Below are 5,846 nucleotides of genomic sequence, written 5' to 3' on the forward strand. Positions count from 1 at the left end.
GGCTACACAATGACATTTTCACATATGCATCCAGTACTTCAATCAGACTTACCTCTTGATACTTTATTGGCTATACTTCTCCGGGACCTTCTACTTGCATGTCTTTTATTTACTCCAGATTCTTTTATATTTAAATTAATGTGCACCCACGTCCTCTCAAATGCATGTCCTCTTTTTCTTTAATTATTGTTGCATATATGTATAAGTATATAAATAAAACATGCTGAGTCCATTCAGTTGCTCAAATGCATATGGGCACTTGATATTGGATAAGCAATTAGAGGACTCAGGCCTGAGGAGTCCAGTTCTCCTCTCCCAGCAGTCCTTAGTTGCCTGTAGCTCCTCAGCATATCTAGTGGTGCTGTCATCTTTCAGATTCTGTTTATGCAGTCATATTGCTGAGGTACCATGGACATAGTATCTTCCTTGTCATTTTTAGGAGACACAGTCTCACAGCAGACTTCCTGGTCCTCTGGTTCTTGCAATCTTTCTATTATCTCCTCTTTAAAGGAAGTTTCTCTGATGAGGGGCAAGAGCTACACTTATTTGTGGGTATAAAGGTAAGTATTCAGAATGCAGTTAGGAATTATATTAGTTTAGTACAGTGGTGTTCTACTCTAAGATTCATGACCTCACCAACTCCAGAATGTTAGGTAGGTATGTGACCACTTTTATAAAATATCTGTTTACTGCTGGAGATAGTAAATAAAGTTTTAAGTTTTGTACTTAAAAATTTAGATTTACACAATACACATTTTAATGGTAATAGCTTTTAATCAATTTTATACAGTCATTTTCTCATCTGAAAATGAATAAAATTGCTTTTACCTATAATTTGAAAAACTATCACTTTTTATTTAATCACATTGAAGTTTTATAATAGTACTTGGTAGCAGCAGTAGCAGACATGAATATTTGTTTTTAATATAAGGTTAATGGAAACTGTTCCTATAATTTCATGTCTGGATGGATATTAGCTGATAAGAATCTATTTTGCTATGGTTAGCTAGATCCTTACATTCAAAATTCTCCCAGAGCTATTTGTATGGAGTATTTTTAGCACCTATAAAGATGAATGCCTTCTTCTACTAACTCATTGTATGGTAGTAAATCAATTACCACCGTGAAAAACATATTGCTTCTTTGAGTTTCCTGCAACTGAGTCATCATATTTAGTACTCAATGAATATATTTTCTAACCTCACTTGTTTAGGACAGTTTTCTATGGAAAACACTTAATGAAGCAAACAAACATTCTTATTCTGGTTGTGCGAGGAAGATTTTTTTCCTTTTAGCGCAAAGATTAATTTTTAAAAATTCTTTTTATTTAATTTATTTACTGGAGAGGGACTATGTCATTCTATGGTGCTTCTGTAGAGACCAGAAGGCCTCCAGGAGGTTCATTTCATTCTTCCACTATATGGATCCTGAGACTGAATCCAGGCTGACAGCATCAGGGAAACACCCTTACCTGCTGATATATTTCACTAGATTCCAAACAATTCTTATAAACTAAATTTAGACAAAATTACCACACTAGCATCTTGATCTCCACTAGGGTGAAATCCAGTTGGTGAAGTAATTTCATCCTTTATACTTGCTCCAGTTTTTAAAAACATGAGTATGCATTTTGGCTACATATATATTTGTGTAGCATGTGTATAGCTTATGTCCACTGAGGCCAGAAGCCATCAGATGTCCTGAAACTGGAGATACTGATGTTCGAAAGTTGCCATGTGGTTGCTGGGAATCAAACTCAGGCTCCCTTGAGGAGCAGCAGGTGCTCCTTAACTACACAGCCATCTCTCGTTCTCTCTTAGGCTTTGTGTCACCTTCTCACCACTTACTGAAGGCATATTTACCTATAAACTTTAAATTTTTTTATTCTAAACCACTATTGTTGTTGTATTTTAAAGTCATGATATCACACACTTTGGCTGCAGGATATATAGATATCAATCTCAAACCTCCAGGAAACTACCTTTTAGCTGTTTAAATTTAATAGCGCTGAAGTTACTACTGGAGTTGGCAGGGACAGAAAAGTTACCAAGTGTTCTTACCCAGCACTGGACCCTGCATACTACAATACTGACCATCCATGCAAGATGTGTCCATTGTTGCAATAGTGGCCTGAGAATTTCATGCCTGGTATTGTAGACATGCTCAAAAATTCATGGCTGGGAAGTATTAGGTTTTATGGTTGAACCTACTACTATTATTTTGCTAAATACCTCCTAAATAACTGTGCTTCTATCCATAGACCTGAACTTCTCTCAGTCTTGGCGAGGAAAGCTTCTTTTTGCAGTGGGCAGCAGTCAGTGAGGACCCATGACTGGTCAACATGCTGAGAATAACTGACCGTGAGTGCTCAGCACTAAGGAGACCCCTTATCAGCCTCTGGTGCTTTCAGGGCTCAGGGAACACTGTGAAAAGGGAGACAGAGAGGATGTAAGGGACAGCAGGTGGGGAGGAGTGTTGCAAAATGCCATATTCTAGATCTGATGTGACTCAGGAACTGTAGATATCTGGGTAAGACCTGCATCGGGCCAACTGAGTCAAAATTCCAGCACAAAAAAGAGAGGGACTCTTGAGGCACAAGCCCTTATAAAGGGACAACTGATAGCTGCTGGGAGAGGGAGACGCATTTTTCTTCAGGTGGTGGTCCATTGGATGACCCCCACAGTCATAGACATATGGGCAATCACTAATTGGTTTTAGTGGGTTATATCTATATACTTATATCTATATACTTACATATGCACAAATCTTTAACAATACAAAGAATAGGAAGCCAGGAATTTGAGGGGGCATGGGATGCATTGGAGAAATAAAAGACAATGGAGGAAAATGATATGGTTTTATTCTAATTTTAAAAAATTACCGAGCTGGGCATGTTGGAGCATGTCTTTAATCCCAGCAGAGGCAGGCAGATCTTTTAGCCTGGTCTACAAAATGAGTTCCAGGATAGCTAAGACTACACAGAGAAATTGTCTCAAAAAACAAAAATTATAACAAAACGAAACTTAACTATTTTAAGAGGAAAAATAAAAAAGAAATAAAAACACATTGTGTTCTGTAGAAAGGAGGATATAATATTGGGAAGGGAGCTGTTGGGGGAATGCGGGGGGGGGGGAACTAGAGCTGCAAGGAGCAGCGGAAGTGATCATGTTCACTGTGTATGAATATGAAATCCTCAAAGAATACATTATTAAAAATAATGATCAAAAGTAATTGGAGAGACCCTAGGTGATAAAGGCTGGCTAAGGGTAGCTGGTATCTGAAGTCAGATCTAAGTACTATGTTAAGTGTTATAGCTGGGAGTCAGTCCCTCATGAGGTGACCACAGGAAATTATGGCTGAACTTAGAAACCTCAGCCTCTACAGAGAAGCACTCATTAAGCAAACACCTCATGTCACCAATGCGTGGTGTTTGAGTTAAGGCAGATGCACCCCTGCTATGTTTGTTTCCTCTTAATTCAGTCATACTGTGTCCCCTCTTTTACAGACAATTCATTTTCATGGAACCAGACAACCACACAGGGATTCCAGAATTTTACCTGTTGGGACTTTCAGAGGATCCAGAGATTCAGTCTGCTCTCTTCGGGCTGTTCTTGTTTCTGTACTTGGTGACCATCTTTGGGAACCTGCTCATCATCCTGGCCATTGTCTCTGACCCTAAGCTGCACACACTGATGTACTTATTCCTCTCCAACCTGTCCTTCTCTGACATCTGTTTCACTTCTACCACTGTCCCAAAGATGTTGCTGGATATTCAGACTCAGAGTAAGCTCATCACCTATGCAGGCTGCATCACACAGATGTACTTCTTCACCGTCTTTGGACTTCTGGACAATTTGCTTCTGACTGTGATGGCATATGACCGCTTTGTGGCCATCTGCCACCCCCTGCCACTATACAGTCCTTATGAACACTAAGCTCTGTTTCCAGCTGCTTCTTCTGGCATGGCTCATAAGCATACTTGGAGCCCTACCTGAGAGTTTAACTGCACTGAGACTATCTTTCTGTGCCGTTGTGGAAATCCCACACTATTTTTGTGAGCTTCCTGAAGTTTCTTAAGCTAGCCTGCTCTGACACCTTCATCAATAATGTCGTGTTATATATTGTAACAGGCATCATGGGATTTTTCCCTCTTGCTGGGATACTTTTCTCTTATTCTCAAATTGTGACATCTGTCTTGCAGATTTCAACAGTGGGAGGAAAATATAAAGCATTTTCTACCTGTGGTTCTCATCTCTCAGTTGTGTCTCTGTTCTATGGAACCTGCCTTGGAGTGTACCTCAGTTCTACATGGACACAGGCTTCTTGGGCAGGGGTGTTTGCTTCTGTTCTGTATACTGTGGTCACTCCCATGATGAACCCTTTCATCTACAGCCTTAGGAACAGGGACATGAAGAGGGCCCTGAATACACTACTATGCAGTGTGTCATCTTCATCTTGAAAGTAGTTTTTAAAATATGTGTATGTGCTTAAGTGTATGTGATTGTGTGTGTGGTGTGTGTGTGTGTGTGTGTGTGTGTGTGTGTGTGTGTAGAATAGAGGACAACTCAAGGTGTTCCTCTTCAAGATGACCATCTACCTTGTTTTTGGAGACAGAGTCCCCCCTAGGGCTTGGTGCTCACTGCTTCAGTTTGGGTAGTTAGCCAGTGAAACTCAAGGATTTTCTGTCTCTGCCTGCCTTACATTAGGATTATAAATGTGTGTCATGACTTTTTTTTTTTTACATGGATTCTATGGGTTTAATTAGAGTGCTCATGCTTACATGACGAGCACTTCTGAAAGTCGAGATATCAGCTCTGTCTTTGTTGACTGTGTTTTTGACCCTATGGACACATTTGATTAGGAAAAGTGGGACACAGTGCTCAATACTTTAAGGATCTGAGATTTGCTGAATATATATACATACTCAGATGTTTTGCTTCCTGTGTTTATTAGCAATTTGCAAATATTGTTTTATGAAGTGTTTTCAAGTCTTTGCCTGAGTTTTAAGTTTTCTTATTTTCAATCTGGGGAAGCATTAAATTCTGTAGTATATATTTATGTGCTGTCTTATTCACTGTTTTATTGCTGTAAAAAGACACTATAATTAATGCAACTACTATAAAAGAAAGCATTTAATTATGGGCTTGCATACAATTTCAGAAGTTAGTCCATTATTATTATGGTGAGGAGCATGGTGGCACTCAGGCAAACATGATTCTGGAGAAGTAGCTGAGAATTCAATATCCTAATCTATAGAAAGACAAACAGACAGACAGATACACACACACACACATACACACACACACACACACACACAGAGAGAGAGAGAGAGAGAGAGGAGAGAGAGAGAGAGAGAGAGAGAGATTGGATCTAGCATAGGCTGCATAGGCTGTCAGAACCTCAAAACTCATCCACAGTGACACATTTCCTCCAAGGCCACATGTCTTAATCCTTCTAATCCTTTCAAATACTACCACTTCCTAGTGAAAATATGAGCCTATTTGGGCCATTTTAATTCAAAACACCAATTCCACTCCCTGGCCCCCACAGGGATATGACATAGTCATTATCATGATGCAAAAATACACTTAATCCAACTTCAAAGTTCCTTATAGACTATTATAGCCTCAATACTGTTTAAAAGTCCAAAGTCTCTTCTGAGATTCATGACAGTCTCTTAAATGTAACCCCTTGTAAAATCAAAATAAAAAAGTGGATCACATATTTTCAACTTATAATGGCACAGAACAGAGATTGCCTTTTCAAAATGGAGAAAAGTTATCACAGAAAGGAAATGCTGGTCCAAAGTAAGTCTGAAATCCAACAGGGAAAACTCCACATTCTGC

At 39.2% G+C, this 5,846-nt stretch overlaps 1 pseudogene across 1 annotated transcript; it reads left to right on the forward strand.

The window, feature by feature from the left end:
* The first annotated feature begins 2,181 nt into the window (after positions 1-2,181).
* On the forward strand, positions 2,182-5,023 carry LOC117701873 (olfactory receptor 7C1-like; annotated as a pseudogene). The gene is made up of 2 exons (XR_013070275.1): positions 2,182-2,360; positions 3,506-5,023. The product of XR_013070275.1 is annotated as an olfactory receptor 7C1-like (transcript).
* Positions 5,024-5,846: the final 823 nt, after the last annotated feature.

This window comes from Arvicanthis niloticus, unplaced genomic scaffold (genome assembly GCF_011762505.2).
Source record: "Arvicanthis niloticus isolate mArvNil1 unplaced genomic scaffold, mArvNil1.pat.X pat_scaffold_289_arrow_ctg1, whole genome shotgun sequence".
Lineage (NCBI taxonomy): Eukaryota > Metazoa > Chordata > Mammalia > Rodentia > Muridae > Arvicanthis > Arvicanthis niloticus.